We start from the raw sequence: 18,926 nt of genomic DNA, 5'->3' as shown, positions 1-18,926 counted from the left end.
GCCTTGTAGGATGAAATCCTACTAGCTGACGCCACTCGCAGCTGTGATGCTCGCTGTACGTCAGCGATCGAAATTTATACGCGTATCACCCGTTAAGATGTGCCATCCGACGTGCCACACAATTTTTCTCGTTGCTCGTCGCACGTCGACGAACAACGAAGCTCGTTGCGACGCGCAATGAGCTGCCAGGCTAGGACATCGTCCTGGTCCAACAAATTTTGGCGAGCGATTTTCTCCAAAAATTTAATGAGGGCGCCGACTTCCACTCTGGCTAGGTTTCTTGTTACCCAGCGCGCGTTCCTTAATGGGATGATGTAAAATTAGGTAAAAAGAATTCACTGACTTGGCCAGAGTGCTTTCATAAAACTCTATTACTAGCTTGGCGTTGTAGGATTATATACTTTAATTTCGGATCGAGTGAAGCGAGCGATACACATTACTTTGATTAAACTCATGCTGATCACAATACAGTACAGGGAAGTGGGTAACACGGCTTGCAGTCGCAGCTGCAGCTCCTCGCTGGCGGTAATATTTCAATGCAAATGAACAAGAATTAAGAAAAAGAGAATTTAAGAAAAAGAGAATTTTATTTGCCACAGAATAATCAATACATATAATATACTTCAAAAACTTCAAAATATATTGTAACATGTAAGTTCATCTATCGTTCATAAGATGGGCCCGTGGGGTACTCTCAATAATCAAGTACATGAGTACCCGACCCGCCGCGCTGGGTAACAAGAAACCTAGCCAGAGTGGAAGTCGGCGCCCTCATTAAATTTTTGGACAAATCGCTCGCCAAAATTTGTTGGACCAGGACGATGTCCTAGCCTGGCAGCTCATTGCGCGTCGCAACGAGCTTCGTTGTTCGTCGACGTGCGACGAGCAACGAAAAAAATTGTGTGGCGCGTCGGGTGGCACATCTTAACGGGTGATACGCGTATAAATTTCGATCGCTGACGTACCGGTACAGCGAGCAGCACAGCTGCAAGTGGCGTCAGCTAGTAGGATTTCATCCTACAAGGCACATTGCGTTTACCTAGCTAACCAGGTCATTTCCGCCTCCGGCGGTCGCGCGCTACTGCAAGCGAGAGGGCTATAGTTAGACTTAGAGCAACACATCGCGCCACAAGCTTATAAACATCTTGACTAGCTACGCGGTCCTTTTCCGCATGCGCTCGCGCTGTGCTCAAAAATTGACGTCGTCAATCAATTAACATCAAGATTTTAGTTTTACATTTGACCTTTATGTCAAAAAATCTCTAAATTTTCAATCGGTGGTCGATGTTACCTGAGGACCTCAGGCTTCGTCCTTACTTCGTCACAGGACGATCGGAGCTCGAAGAGCGTAGAGAGTTCTGGCTGGCGTCGTCCTGTGATGGTCGACGTATTTTTGCTTGCTGGGATCCGGCCGAATGACGCCACATGCAACGTGTAGGGTAAAACTAAAAACGCTTCCCTATATGAGATAATATGACAAAAATTGTTTTGGTCACGTGACCAGTCAATGACATTGATATTTCGCTGCTGACGGTTTGGTGGAGGGTTAGGGTCAACGTTTATACATTATAGGGTCAAAGTTAGGACTAGAGTTGTACACTATTGACATTGTGAGGGTAATGGTTAAGGTTTATCACTAGCGACCTTTTCATCTGACCACAATATTGCAAAATTGAAAATGCTATGTTGTATTTGACCAAAACCCATAATCATGGGTAGAGTGGACCGCTGCCAGTGTCTCTCTTTCCCAAACAAAAGGCAATGATATCAATTTGAATGACCGTTATCAAATGCAAAATGATACCGAGAATGAAATCGGTCGCTCGCTTTTCCCACTCCTTCATGGCTTACGAATTGTAATAAGTTTCGATTTATAAAATGTAATCTATTTCAATTGTAATTGTAAATGAATGGGAAAAGCGAGCGACCGATTTCATTCTCGGTATCATTTTGCATTTGATAACGGTCATTCAAATTGATATCATTGCCTTTTGTTTGGGAAAGAGAGACACTGGCAGCGGTCCACTCTACCCATGATTATGGGTTTTGGTCAAATATCATCTCTTTTTGATTATAATGTCAGGGTACTTTACAAAGCCGAAATGTAAACTCATAACTTCATACATATTAATAAGGAGGTGATTTCAACGATTTCGAAATTTTTCCTTTAAAAACATTTCCTTGTGTTTAGGTAAGCATATCGGTCGATCACTGATACCACTTTATACTCATTCAAGTTGGCATTAAATTCATATATAATGACATTGAACTGTCGTGGCAAAGCAGAATTTGTTCAAAATCACGAATGAGCAAAATGTTCACCTTTCGCACGTGCAAACCTTGAGCGGAAGTTGCGTGCGCATCCAATATTGAATCACCGTAAATTTTTGCATGTTGGTGTTTTATATATAGTTTGATAAGCATGAAAAGTTTCAAAGTATTTCAAGAAGAACTGTTATCACAACGGCACTCCAAAGTTGACGAAAATTGGTGAAAACAGCAATTTTCAGTGATTTTAGCAATTTTCTATCAATTTGGGCGTGGCCCCACGTGTGCAATTTTTCGATTTTCAACTTTAAAACTAGCCTATGACACAATTTAGACCTTTAGGAAGCAAAATTGAGCTCCACAACTCAAGGGATGGTGGAACACCAGAGAATACTAGAACGTAAAATTAGCGTTTTTATAAAATTATTCTTTAAAAAAGCACTAACTTCAATAGCGAATATCTTTATGAAGGAGCAAGCTAGAAAAACTTTCCGGTAGATTTTCAGAATGCTTAAACAATTATCTAACTTCAATATGTCCTCAAATTTTGAATAAAATTACTCCTTAATGGTGTAAAATCGATTTGAAAAATGATTACTTTGTGAAAAATCAAGTTTTAAAAATGGTTAACTTGATGACGTCATCAAGTGGTGATGATGACGTTGAATTACTTTTTAACATAATGTAAACTAAAGTCTAAACAATTATCTTCAAGACCTGTGGTCCGAAATGGCTGTATCTTTAAAGCTTCTGAATCTACGGACACCTAAATATAGCCTATAATTGACTGGCAAAGCGTCTATCCCTGAATATATATATGTATATATGTATATATATATGTATGTATATATCACGACAATCTGTCGTAAAACAGGGGTTCTAGAAAACCCATTTCCCGATGCTCCTGAAACTTGAAACTTTTTTTACAGTCGATTAGGTCAACGTCTAGACGCCCTGCAAAGTTTCAGATCTATAACTCAATTTTAACATGGTTTTTAAGGCACCTGAATATGGCGATTTTGGGTTTTTTACCGAATTTCGTATAACAGTGCTGGCGAGTATTTTATGCAAATTTTTTAAAAATCTCAACATAACTATTTTTTATTCCTGTCATCTTTGACATCAAATTAGAATGTTTTGAACTAAAAATAAATCTGCTGAACGACTTCCGATGAGTCTTAATGCCTGAAAAACTCCTGCCGGAGGCGGCGGCCTTCGGCCGCCGCCTCCGGCCGGAGTGCACGCTTCGCGTGCACGAAAGAGGCTTCTGACGTGTACCAAAGGGGTTACAATAGTAAAGGGGGTATAGTAGTAAAGGGGGTACAATAGTAAAGGGGGTACATAGTATACCCCCAATAAAGACACCGCTCGTGCTTGCCAGCACTGTGATGTCACGTGACAAATTTAGCCGAGGGTTGGAAGTCGGAGGTCGGAAGTCAGTGGACTCTGTTGGAGTTCGGCGGACTCCGAGTGGAGTCCGCCGAGCTGGTGGACTCCGCCAAGCTCCGCCGGACTCCGCCGGATTCAAGTCCGCCGGAGAGGTCCGCCGGAGTCCGCCAAGCACTCCGCCGGAGTCCGCCTAGTGGCTTAGTCCGCGGCGGACACTCCGCCGAGCCGCGGCGGAGCCGCTCGGAGTCCGCGGCGGACTTTAAATTCCGCTCGGAGTCCGCTCGGCTCCGCTCGGAGTCCGCCAAAATGTATTCGAGTCCAGTGTAAATACATTTTGGCGGAGCACCGCCGGACTCCGCTCGGAGTCCGGCGGCTCCGCTGCGGACTCTACTCCGCGACGGATAGTGCCAAAACTTTGAAAAGAATTGTTCGGTGTTGGTGGTTTCACAGAAAGCGAAAAATAATCATCTTAATTGAGAGTGATCTGAATTCGCATTAGACTGGGACATCCAGCTTTGTTTGCAAAAAGTAATAACGTCGGAATGATCAATTGACGTGTAAACAAAACAAACTCTGCATATAATTATATTTGAACTCGCGCGCAGCAAAGCAACCACACTCCACAGAATTAAAAACATAGTGGTCGGATCCGCTCCTACTAAACCGCTCGCCCAAATTTTAAGAAAATTCTTGTGAAAAGACCCTTTGCACTTTGGTCCGGTTGTGAAATTGGTCTATATTGGTGTATTTTTGGACGCTGACTCCAAATAACCCCCATGACGTAGGGTAAAAAATGCTTCCCTGGAGAGTTATGGGCAAAAAACCGTTCTGGTCACGTGACAGGCTAGTAAAACATGAAGTCGATTGTTTAGGGCTCAGGTTAGGGTTAGGGTTGTGGTAAGGGTTATGGAAAGCTTCGGGGTTATGGTTATACTTATGGTTAGGGTTGGGATTTGGGTTTTGTTGCTTGTTACACACACCCTACAGTATCAAGGTAAGCGCTGCTTATCATCCTGTATGATTATATGTACATTGTACAACTCATCCAAATTCTACCTCCACTGTCATGTTGCGCTCCTACTAAATCGCTCGCCCAAATTTTAAGAAAATTTTTGTGAAAAGGCCCTTTGGGTATGAAATTGATCGGAATCGGTGTATTTTTGGACGCTGATTCCGAATCACCCCCCATGACGTAGGGTAAAAATGCTTCCCTGGAGAGTTATGGGCAAAAAACCGTTTTGGTCACGTGACAGGCTAGTAAAACATGAATTCGATTGTTTAGGGCTCGGGTTAGGGTTAGGGTTGTGGTAAGGGTTATGGTTAGCTTCGGGGTTATGGTTAGGGTTAGGGTTGGGATTAGGGTTTATGTAAAACCGTTTTGTACGGCTGTAAAACCATAAAAACCAAAGTCACGTGAAATTTTTGGGCGAGCGAATTAGTAAAAGCCGTCATGTTGAGGAAAGAGGCCACATAATCACCACCATATTATCTTACCTCAGGCTATCATGTTCATTAGATTAGGCGGAATGACAGGCTGAGCGCGGCCCAGTAACATATTATCATAATAAACTGACGCTTAGTTAGTATCATTACCTCCTGGCGGGATACCTTTTGAATAGTCATCGTTTATAACACCAACCAGCTCTGAGTTCAACAGAGAGTTAATTTCCAGATCACTCTGATCTCAAACTCCTCGCCCAATACACTGTGCACAGTGTCTTGGACTTGGAGTGTGCAGGCTTTGTTATCAAGCCACTCGCTAAAACTCTCGGCTGCTGGTAAATCACATAATCCGTACTCAAACAATACTGCCCTCATGAGGGAAACACAAAATTAGCATGATTTTTTCACAAGCCTCGAGACTCGAGAGCTTGCCTCCCCCATTACACGCTCTCCTTAATATTGAAGTAACTGTTCTATTTAAATTACTGTACATTGATGATACCGAAAACTACTGTTACTCTGATCACTCTTTTTGTGACGACTCTTTCGCAGTCAACGTCGGGTACCGGTAAGTTTAGTTTTAAAGTCAATATCTTCGAATAATTTACAATTAAATCAATGGTCTGAATTGATTGACGATGTCAATCCTTCGCAGCTTGGTGAGGCCCAGTGGTGCATCTTGCCAATCAATTGTCACTGTGGTTGCGAGGAGAATTATTTGATGAGCGGCGCGGCCCAGTACTAGTAGTAGTATTGCTTTGCACTACAATGGTCTAAATGCTGAAGTGCATAACATATTATAGTAAACAGTATGATATTCTCAGCCCTTCGATTGAATATTATTCCGCGTCAATTCAAATTTGATCTTGATACTAGCTCTGACTTATGTAAAACAAATGCTTTCTATTTGAAAGAAATGATCAATAACGCTTCAGAGACGTCATGCCAGATTCAAGAACAGCGTGGCTTCCTAAAGTACGTATGCAAGAAAGGAACCTCTACTTACAACAAATGCCATAATTCTGAGGAAACATATGATGCAATTGAAAGATCCGAAAGTAGTGAAGTTTTTCCCGGAGAAACCTGCACAAATGACCCGTTCTTTTACCAAGCTTGTGATAAAGCATCTGGAGGACGAGTAACCAACGATAAGTTCCTCTGTGAGTATTTCGTGTGTAAATTAGAATGGGCGGGCGATGAACAATGGGTTTATTTCTCAGCTGTGTTAGAAAGAATTGGCCTCGTTTGTAATGGTGATGTAGATTGTAACTCTGGTATTGATGAAGCAAACTGTCCTAATACAACAACAATAATGCCAAGTGGTGGAAAAATATTTAGTGCTCTCATCTGTAATGATGTATGCGACTACTATCCGACTTGTGAAGATGAAGCCGTATGTAATGGGTATACCTATGGAATGTACTGCAATATTACTAATCATAAAGGGAACACATATTATAGATATATTATCCCTGGGTGGATTTGTGATGGAGACCAAAAATGTGACAGTGGTGATGACGAATCTAACTGTCAGGTGACAAATAAAACATTGGACACATGTCAACATACTCGCACTGGGCAACTGGTGCCAGTTCTTAATTTCACACGATGTAATGTTTATGCTAAATCCTCGCATAATTTATGCGAGGATTTAGTTCAATCTCAATTAAACTGCACCGACCACTCCAAGATAGGCATTATTTGTAGAATAAACGGATATATTTCTACAGTCTCAAAATATATGATATGTTATCAACACGGGAACATTTGTGACAATGGGATCGAACAAATGTGTAAACAGTTAACAGAACCATGCTTTATACATAAGCATTTTATGTGTGATAGCCAATTTCACTGTGAAAACAAAGCTGATGAAAGACACCCCCACTGTCAATCTGTCACCCAAGGAACCTGTGAGAGAAGAGTCGGAGGTCTAGGAAACCTCACGATACCCTTGTCATAGTTAGGAGATGGTATCCAAGATTGTGTTGATGGAAGCGACGAGGCTGCCATTTGGCCTACCTGTGGAGTTGGACAATCATATCGACTTGTTTCTAGCGAAGAAGCATGTGAAAATGTTTTTGTTTGTCGATGGGGAAACCCTGGATATGTTGAGGTTAAGGATCTATGTGATGGAATTGAAACTTGCGGAAATGAGAATGAAATATGTTTATATTCCCGTAACTCTATGGAAACAACCCATCCGTTACCAACATCAGACAAGGGCCTGACCAAATGGATTTCTTTTTGTCTGAAAGGTTTAATGCAGATAGAAATGCAAAAAGGAAGCTGTACATCACAACAGTTTATTTTTCCAGATCACGAATTTTTTGGGGTTGACACCAAAACTACTTTGCATCTCCCCTCAAACAAGCAAGATTGTTCAAACATATTCGGGGAGCAATACGTTTATACTAGCTGTGTAGATAAATGCTCCAGCTCTCCTTGTCCTCTCAGGGAGATTCCAAGATATGAGGTCTGTCCAGCCCAATATCCAGATCGAGTGGGAACCATAGCAAACGAAGAATACCTTGCATTCTTCACTAAGGCGCACGGAGACGTGTTCACAAACCGATATTTTGTGTGTGACGACAAAATCAGGTGTCGTCACACACAAAATATCGTCTGTGATTTGGTTAAAGACTGTGGAGATGGATCAGACGAAAAGCGTTGTGACAACCACTTCACATGTCTATCTACATCTCGTTTAATTCCCAAAGTTAAGGTTTGTGATGGTACCTTCGATTGCATGGATGGTTCGGATGATTGTAATGACCTCTGTTCAAAGCAAATTTTACAAAATGGCTCTCTCAAAGGACTGTCGTGGCTAATAGGGTCTCTGGCTATTTTCGCAAATTCAGTCATCGTGACGAAGAATCTTCTGACATTAACTCGTTGCCAGACTTCAGTAGCATTGATAAATAAATCGCTCGTTATATTGATATCCTTAGGGGACTTCTTGATTGGGTGCTACCTGATTGTAATAGCCATTTACGATAGCATCATTTTCAAGAAGGATTACTGCCTCCGCCAAATAACTTGGATCACAAGTATCGAATGTTCTGTTATCGGTATTTTCAGTACGATTGGATCGCAGATCTCACTATTCTCCATGACAGTTCTCAGCACTGTCAGGATCTATGGTATATGGAACTCAATGAGAGTTCCAGGGGAGGTTACCAGGTTGAAAGCAGTCCAAGTAACGACTGGGATCTTCGGCTTAGCTCTGGCATCTGCAGCAATTGCTATCATACCGGTTGTCGACCAATTCGAGGACTTTTTTGTCAATGGATTGAAGTTCAACGAAGATTTAAGTTTATTTATAGGAACACCTGATAAAAAATTGATCTTTGATGTTCTTGAAGCCTATTATGGACGGATGAAAACAGCCACTTTAAGTTGGGACACAATAAGACAAATGGTTTCTGGAATGTACTCGCACGATTTAGATTATCATGATTATACTTTGAAACAGACAAAAGTTGACTTTTACGGCAGTGATGGTGTGTGCCTCTTCAAGTACTTAAAAGCAACGATCCTCAAAAAATCTTCGTTTGGGGTATTCTTATTCTCAACTTTATATGCTTCGTGATAATAACACTGTCTTACATCCTCATTGGACTGGTTTCCCTCAGATCCTCTAAAAGTCTAACAAACTTGCAGGGTAATACTGTAATAGACAAATATCCAACAGAAACCGTAGAATGAACCAGAAAATTGCTATCATCATTGGCACAGATTTCGCTTGCTGGGTGCCTTTCATCATAATCTGCGTTCTCCACTCCTTAGAAGTTCTGGATGCCACTCCTTGGTACAGTCTTTTCTCGATGATAATTCTCCCTATAAACTCTGTGATAAACCCCTTCCTTTATGATGATATCGTAACGAGCTTCTTCATCAATTCAATGAGGCGTTTTACAGCTCGAATGTTAGACTCAACAATTGTTCAAAGCATCCGTGATCGTTTCATGTCAGATCAGGTTGAAACAATTGAACTTGAGGAAGTTAGAATTCAAAGAGAAGACTTGGTTCAAGATCTTCCAAGTGGACACAGGGTGGTTCGAGAAATACAAAACGAACAAGATATGGTCCCAGAAACAGCTGAAGAAATATTAGTGGTGGACAAACAAGGAGTGATTCAAGAAACAGCACACGAACAAATACTTGTCCAAGAAACAGCAGATGAACAAGGAGTTTTCCAAGAAACAGCAAATGAACAAATAGTTGTCCAAGAAACAGCAGATGAACAGATAGTTGTACAAGAGACAGCAGATGAACAAATAGTTGTCCAAGAAACAGCATATGAACAAATAGTTGTCCAAGAAACAGTAAATGAACAAATACTTGTCCAAGAAACAGCAGATGAACAAGGAGTTTTCCAAGAAACAGCAAATGAACAAATAGTTGTCCAAGAAACAGCATATGAACAAGGAGTTGTCCAAGAAACAGCAAATGAACAAATAGTTTTCCAAGAAACAGTAGACAAACAAATAGTTGTCCAAGAAACAGCAAATGAACAAATAGTTGTCCAAGAAACAGTAGATGAACAAGGAGTTGTCCAAGAAACAGCAGATGAACAAATAGTTTTCCAAGAAACAGTAGATGAACAACTAGTTGTCCAAGGAACAGCAAATGAACAATGAGTGGTTCAAGAAACAGCGGATGAACAAATAGTTGTCCAAGAAACAGCAGATGAACAATGAGTGCTTTAAGAAACAGCAAATGAACAATGAGTGGTCTAAGAAACAGCAGATGAACAAGGAATGGTTCAGAAAACAGAATACGTACAAGGTTTATTTATCAACTATGCAAATCTATTACTATTACTATTATATGTATATTTGTTTCCCGCGCTGAGTTGTTCGCTATTATTTTATTCTTAAAATTTAAAAATATCGCGTATTATTTTGTTTATATCGTTTTTGATTTAGAGTTTTGATTTTGGGGCAGGTACATTAATACTCCCTTATTTGTCACTCCAGTAACAGATATGATAATCTTAAACTGGATTACAGCGGAGTTCCCACCTACGAGTGAAAACTGAGAGGTGACCCCCAATGTCGTTAATTTTACTTTAGAGTTTCTACTTTCTACGATATAAGTGCTGTGCGTACGACAACTTCGAAATCTTTGCAGAACCTGAACATTACCCGAACTAAAGTTGACCCGAACTAAAGTCAACTACTGAACACGCACTGAAGTCCACCAGGGGAATATACTGAAAGATCTAATCTGACGAACTTAAGGGGGGGGGGGGGGGGGGGGGGGGGTTTGCCGGGCATTTTTCAGAATTTGGCCGCCAAATTTTTTTAAAGGTCTAACTCAAAATTCTGTTCCAAAACCTAAGGTCATGAGACAATTCTACGTTGATTCTGAAAATTTCATGAAAAAATATTGAAACCCTATTGAGTTCTATTGTTTTGAGTGAAGTCAGTTTTGCAAATATTGCGAACTGAGATATGGGCGATTTTGTTCATTTTTTGCGATTATTTGAACACAGAATCCACAGTTAGGTAGATAAGATATTCAGCTGACAATCATAGAGAATGTATAGTTTAAGCTTACCTTTCATATAAAGTTCGTTTCATTTAAAAATAATGATATTTGCCCAATTTATGGTCCAAATTCGATCAAATTAGGTGCGTATGCCCAAATATGGTCATATGGTTTTTGGCTCATAACTCTGTCATTTTTGTCCAATCTTGATTACTAGCTACAAGTAGAGCACCTAAAATCTGGGTTTTGGGCATGTTCAGGGTATTTGGCTAAATTGGCCCTAATTTGGACCAAATATGGGCGTGGCTGCCCCGTGGGCACCGTTTGGCGGTTGGGGTCCGGGATCCCCTCAAAAGTTCGGTCACTGGTCCTAGTTTGTTGGTCAACTGCTATCTCGAAACCAAGTTTTACAAAAAAATCAGGGTGAAAGCCCCCCCCCCCCTCCCCCCTTAAGTCGTCAAATGAAGTCGTTGTGAGCTTCAGCTACCACAATTTATCATTATCATCTCACATATTGGAATTATGCTAAAAAAGTAAGAAGTGAAAGCGATCATGATGTGTACGACACCGACTTGCTTTACGTTAAATTTTTACGCAATACATTGATCAATCAAGATGATTGCAACCACGTACCGGTCACATATCTTACTAGCTATATATAAAGCGAGACGATATATATATGTTTATCCGTGCCATTTTACGACACCACGGCATCAACTTTAACGCTACTCTCCGCAAAAACCGTAAAAGATATACAACTGAAACTTGTTTGACTGGGCCAAATGCTTTAATGGCCTCCAAATCAGCATGAAAAAATAAAAAATTGGCCAAGAAATAAAAGTTTTAGAGCCCCAAATTTGGACCCCCAAGTGATGTCAAAAACGCGAATTAAATAGATAATAATAATTTTAGTCTCTTGAGTCTTGACACCATTTTAGGGTTATACGGGTTCCTGCTAGTATTATTAAAAGGTAGTATAACACACATAACCCCGGCATGCGCAGGGATTATATTTCAATTTTTCCCGCGACGCGCGGGAAAAGTTTATAATAATTTCGAGTGCGAAGCACGAGGGATTATTATGAAAATAACCCCGACGTGCTTTAGCACGAGGGGTTATTTTAATATAACTTAAGCGTGCCGGTGTTATGTGTTATAAACCCCTCCGGGTTAGTGCTAGGACCAACAAATTTGACATTTTACTCTTAAATATAGCTATATGAGATCATTATGGAAAATATGAAATGGAATTGGGGACTACCAAATAAATACAACTAAGGTACTATGACTTTTGAAATTGGCGTTATATCTAAACATTATTCCTCAGTCAGAACGTTGAATGAATATGAATATCGATAAGGGGCGTCGAGTTAAGCCTGGCAAGCGATAAAAGCTAATAATGATATCGTGTCATGAAGTTTATCAAAGTAGACGACTATAATACATGGCTTATATCAAACACGACAAAATTAACCGAACCGGACAAAATCAAATGTAACCGTCGAGACAAGTTTTGGAACTGGTCCAATTAATGTAAGAGTTTAAGTAATGTAAGCAGTGTGCTGGAGTTTTGCCAGCGCCTGCAATTAGACCGATACGTAGATCGAGTGTATTTATAGTTCTTACGTTAAGCCATAGGTCACGTGACATTTTTTACCAATGCGCGTCGTAGTAGTTAGTCACGTGATACACGTGATACACGGGAAAAAACTAACAGCGGGAGCCGGGATTATCAGAATCTTATTCTATCCCGGAGGGGTTTATAAAGATTTAAATATTGACACAATTATATAACATCACAACATGCAGTGAAAATATGTCTATTTTTTCAAAGAAAAATGATTACTCCTTGTGAATTGAGTTATGTTCGTAAAATAACTTATGGTACGGCACCAGTCAGTCGGGCACGTGGTCTCCGAGTGACGCAGTCACGAGGTACAGTCAGCTGATAGATAATGTGACCAATTATATTAGCCAGCGAGAAGGGCTAATTTCAAAACTAGATTCACAACTCACACGACTACTTCTTCAAGCTTTCAAAGGAAATTTAAGATTTATTCCAAACAATAACCTAAAGTGCAGGTGGTTAACGTTCACGTGCTTCTTTATCAGCCATCTGACCGCGGCAGGATGAAATTAACTCAATAGAGTTAATTTCATCCTGCTGGATTAAATTTCAATCTTACTATATACATTTATAAAGCGAGACGATATAATATATTACACCATGGCATCAACTTTAACGCAACTTTCCGCAAAAACTGTAAAAAATATACTATACAACTGAAACTTTTTTGACTGGATCAAATGCTTTAATGGACTCCAAATCAGCATGAAAAAATGAAAAAAATGGCCAAGAAAAAGGAGTTTTGGAGCCCAAAATTTGCACCCCCAAGTGGTGTCAAAAACGCGAATTAAATAGGTAATAATTGTTTCAGTCTCTTCAGTCTTGACACCATTTTAGGGTTATACGCGTTCCTGCTAGTTCAAGTAATGCTTTTTAACTCTAGGACCGTTAATGTTTTGTTCCACTTATAAATAAACACGACCATCTTGAGGATGACCTTTTGGATATAAAAAAAATGATTGCATCCAAAATCTTACTATTATGTCCAGTGTCCACTATACTTATATAAGCAGTCTGTCCAAAACAAAAGGGAATGATATCTATTTGAATGACCATTTTCAAATGCAAAATAATACCGAGAATGAAATCCGAATCAGTCGCTCGACGCTCGCTTTTCCCATTCATTTACAATTGTAATACTAATAGTCATAGATAAAGGAGTACTTATACCCGGAGGCAGCTGTACTCGGCAATATCGACTCGATTAACCTCAGCTTAAATGGGACACTATAACTACCGCCCTTATTCCGTAGTGCTGGGTATCGGCCCAAAGGCCAAAAGCCATCCAAGAGAAAAGGCGCGTTTTTAAGTTTTGGAGTACCAGCTGCGATCTCATATCCCAGCACTATACTATTACAAATATAGTGCTTCCAGACTTACAGATGATGAAGATTAGCTAAAGCTATGCGATATGATTATTAGTCCAGATATCTATGTTAAGTCTTTTGTTGAAATATATGATGTGTAATCGAATTCGCGCACCGCGGGCGCGTTCAAATAAAAGGGCCTTGAGATCTGATTTTGTCCGAATATTCTATTTGCAGTGATAGTAGGAGCTTATTGAAATCGCACATAACCTTTCAGTAATATACATCTGAAGCGAAATCTTAATAAAAACTATAATATCATAATAAATTACCTGAAACAAATGCCGTAATTTCTTTCATGTGAATACACGCTTCCTTTTTGTAGTTACGGTTATGCCGCAGCGTCAGCTTCACTTCATTTCCACACTTCAGATGACAAGGAATTCTATACGTTTGGCCCTTTATAGTCAAACAGAACTGATTTTGAGAACTCCGCAGAGATTCTCAATTCCTGTATCTGTGTTGACTACAAATACTTTCGTATCCTGCATTCGAGAAGCACCATCCTTGTCAAGATGAGACTGGATGATCACCACTTCAAAGAAGCAGAAGACTTCATCAAACTTCATTTTGAACCACAAGTCAGTGTTGAATACATTCTTAGTGTGCGATATTGTTTCCAGATCACCGTCAGTAGCATATTCCGCTTTTTTTGTCTTACCATCCCAAGTCAGAGTGCTGCTTTTGGAAACTGATGCGGGTTCAACATTTTCTGAAAATATTTCAATTATTAATACGAAGTATTTAAGAGCTGCAGAACTTAATTTCAGATTGAAGCTCTGCAATATACTAATATAGTATCATTGCCACCACTTAAAACTTTTAATGTTTACGTACCTTTGCATATAACACCATTGTCCACCATCAAGAACATCAGAAGATAAGGGAGAATATTCCATCTTGCCGTGATAGGTCGGATAACACAAGTCATCATCTAAGTTATTTTAGTCAGAAGGATAAAAATAAAGCCAAGTTAGTCGGTTGAAATTGTATTTGATACCTGTGTGGCCATCGAAGTATTATATTTATAACTTTATAAGGTTTAAAACAGACGGCGGTGTGCCGCTCAATACTAGATGAAAAGCAATGAGACAAAATACTAATGATTAATTAATGGGTAATGCCAATGGGTCACCGATTTGGGGCAATATTATTCATTAGCTTGCAAAGAGCCATAAGTCACAAATGAATGGGCCATAACTGAGTATTATAGTATTATGCTACTAGTATCTTTTTGATTGAAATGAAATGAAATGAAATAATGTGCTTGTATACCGCCCATATGGTTAGCAACTGACACAAGTGCCAGGTACTAACCATGTCAGAGCGGTTCTAAAGGGTGAGGTGAAAATATCCAGCAACAAACAACTAAATCATCTCAAAAACAAATCTATTTAGGAAAAATTAAAACTTTAAATATATAATATAGTAATCATAGGAAGATTTATTGATATATACCACACTACGATTAACAATAAACCACCAGAATACACTTCAAAAGTAACATAATATACTTATAGGAATCATAGGAAGGTTTATTAATATAATAATTATACACTTTGCACTAATAAATAAAGATACACCCTCCAACAAATCATAAGAACAAAGAAAAAACAGCACTGATCACATACGGTCATATGAAAGGTAAAATAACAGAACTTGTTGGAAGGGGCGGTAATTCGTCCAACTACTACAACTATCATAGTAATTACCATATGGACACGTTCATTTGAGTTTGAGGATATTGGTAAACAAAAATAATAGCGTTTTTGACGATAGTGGCTTAATTTTGACATCTATTAACCTAGCACGTTCAGAAGTTCTGAACATTAGCCACGTAACCCATACTCCCATATGCACTGTTCAGAAAGAAAATCTATTGTTGTTAGGCACTATAATGTTTCAAATGTCACATTTTTGTGACTTAGTTAACTGCAGTTGTCTAATTATCATTCCTTGGTCTGAAACATAGTAGATTAGGTCAATCTAACAATTATGATACAACATTGGTTAAAGGGCACGGATCGAACGGTTACAAGGCAATATTTAGGTAACTTTGTCACACTCAGAATACCATACCTCTATTCTACTGTGAGGTGTCCTCAAAACCCTTTTTACTCATTATTTGATGGTTGATCTACCAAGTATGGAGTACCAATCATAGCCCTAAAATATGTTGCTTTGAATAGATAGCTATTACAGGCACTTGGTTATTGGGAAATGAGGTTAATTCTGTCACAATATATGGAATTTAAAATTTTGGGCGAATTATTTATATCTGATTTTGGTTTGAAAGGCGGAAAAACTTTACATGATGACAATGTAGTTGATGCAAGTTAAGATCAGTTGATGTTTACATTGTCACAAAAAATTATACGAAATCGTAAATAGGTTAAAAACAATGATTATATAATGAAATAGTCTCTTATAATAACTCTTATAATAACTGATGTGACAAAGTAAACATGTCTTGCCCCTATTTTGAAGATCTATATATTCTATAACTCTTTTAGAATTCAACATTCTTTCAGAAAAAATTGGTAGAATATTGTCCAGAACATCAGAGCTCAAGTTTAACAATTTTAGGTTAAATTTGTCAAAGTCACTAAAAATGTGACAAAATTAACTTTTCCTGCCCCAACAATTTCAAGATAGTGTGTAAAAATTAGCATAGGCTGCCTTATTACCTAAATAAATCAATCCAAACTACAAAAAAATATATGTTAATGTGATGACGATTACCCAACTGTAATAATAACTGATGTGACAAAGTAAACATGTCTTGCCCCTATTTTGAAGATCTATAACTCTATTAGAATTCAATACTCTTTCAGAAACGATTGGTAGAATATTGTCCAGAACATCAGAGCTCAAGTTTAGCAATTTTAGGCTAAATTTGTCAAAGTCACTAAAAATGTGACAAAATTAACTTTTCCTGCCCCAACAATTTCAAGATAGTGTGTAAAAATTAGCATAGGCTGCTTTATTACCTAAATAAATCAATCCAAACTACAAAAGAATATATGTTAATGTGATGACGATTACCTAACTCTAATAATAACTGATGTGACAAAGTAAACATGTCTTTCCCCTATTTTGAAGATCTATAACTCTATTAGAATTCAACATTCTTTCAGAAACGATTGGTAGAATATTGTCCAGAACATCAGAGCTCAAGTTTAACAATTTCAGGTTAAATTTGTCAAAGTCACTAAAAATGTGACAAAATTAACTTTTCCTGCCCCATCAATATCAAGATAGTGTGTTAAAATTGGCATAGGAATTAGGATGCTTTATTGCCTATATTAATCGATCCATACTACGAAAAAGATCGGTTAATCTGATGACGATTACCTAACTCTTATAATAACTGATGTGACAAAGTAAACATGTCTTGCCCCTATTTTGAAGAACTATACCTCTATTAGAATACTATGTAATTTTATCATCAAAAAAATTTCGATAAACTAGTTATTTTGCCAGCAAGGAGCTGACAGAATTATAATTTTTTTTGGTGACAAAATTACCCTATTTTTGACCATGTTGCGGTAGTTTAATTGTGACACTGTTAACATATTAACACCCGATAATGATTTATGTGACTGGTGCATGGTACTAGCAGTGTTGTTTGGTCCATAGTACGTAATACAAAGGGTTTAAGCTGGTATATCATTATTTGTTCAATTTCACACATGTTCAGATATCATCAAGATTGTGTGACAAAGTAAACTTGTCTGTGCCTTCTGTGTTTTAATTCCTTGCGACTATATGATATAATAACAATTCCTAGCACTTCCAGGCCATTAACTAAACCTACACTACTCAGCATTGCTTATCAGGGTTCCCTAAACATTGTTCACATATTTTCTTAAATGTGTGACAGAGTAAACCTGAGTGCACCATCTAACGAAAAAAGTCTTTAAATATGTAGGTAATGGTCATATGTACCCATCCAATCAACTGGACACTCAAAATTTTGGTCAAAAACGGCAGCAAGGGGTCCATATTTACTCTGTCACATGTTTATAGTGTGACAATGTAACCATTTCCGTGCCGGCCGTATTTAAGCGATATCTTATCACCTGATTAAGATATCGTTATGTGACAAAGTTAGCCTATAGGATGAGACGATTATTCCTACCCATCAAGGGTTTGTGTAATTTCATAGTGTGACAAAGTCAACTACACTGTGCCTTTTAATAGGGTCACTTATATTTACCAATATCCTCAAACTCAAATGAACGTGTCCATATACAGTAGTTGTAGTTGTAGTTGGACACAATACTGCTCTAGTACGGGGTATAAGAAAAGTTAATATTATTATTGATATTCCGTGACTTATCCTGGCCAGAATTTATTAACTTTAACGTTCGGTAAGGAAATGGTATTGTTTATGACGCAGGAAGCTGGGAAGTATATTTAATTCTTAGTTGTAGTGAACAGTGGATTTTGACGTATTGAACGCACGTTCCAGTCATTTTTTAGTGAACGTTATTGAACGTTAGTGAACGTCAGTGATTATAAAAAACAAAAATTCATGAAAATATACTTTTTGAAATCTCAAATTCCCCAACTGATAATTATTAATGAACATCTATGAACATTTAATTGTCCTCATTCTCGTAAGTCAATTGTTAGGTAGCAGAATTGTAGACTTAGCGGAGAGATAAAAGACTGACGTATAACTATTAACTCGTACTCGGTTTTATAGATCTAGATTGTAGAGTACGCTTTATAAATATCTACCACATACGCACATTTTATATTATCACAAAAGACTAGTAACCGAGTACCGGTCTAGAGATTTGGCTACTGAATCGAAAACAGTCGGATATCAATCTATTTTCCTGTTAGCTATACCAGAACTGAGTGGCAAACAGGAGAATTAAAACTATACTGAAAGGTTCTGGAATTTCTAACCGCTCATGGTTGCTAGATGTCAGAAAATTGTTTTATCTGCCATTGGACCCTGTGATCCTATGATGAGGACCCGGCAATAGCCATTGGATCACTAGCAAAAACTATTTAAAGAACTAAAGTACGCTACCTGGACTCTAGTTCGCCATCTTCGACACGTACCGAAGTATGACAGGGGTGATATCTGGCGAATTTAATTTGTCGAACTATAGTGCGTGTCGTACTAGAGTACATGAATCCTACTGAACACTACTAGTAATTTATCCATAACGTTCAGAACGAGAGATGAGTTTTAGTGAACGTATGTACAGAACATTTTTAGTGAACGTTCCGTACGTGCACTACAACTAAGATATTTATAGATTTATAAGCGATAATCTACTAAATTGCACTGTTTCAACTCTCTAAGCGATCGTTCG

Source organism: Bolinopsis microptera, chromosome 7 (genome assembly GCF_026151205.1).
Source record: "Bolinopsis microptera isolate Bmic1 chromosome 7, MBARI_Bmic_1.0, whole genome shotgun sequence".
In the NCBI taxonomy this organism is placed as follows: Eukaryota; Metazoa; Ctenophora; class Tentaculata; order Lobata; family Bolinopsidae; genus Bolinopsis; species Bolinopsis microptera.
The sequence above is the reverse complement of the archived record's forward strand: the minus strand, read 5'-3'. Positions refer to the sequence as shown.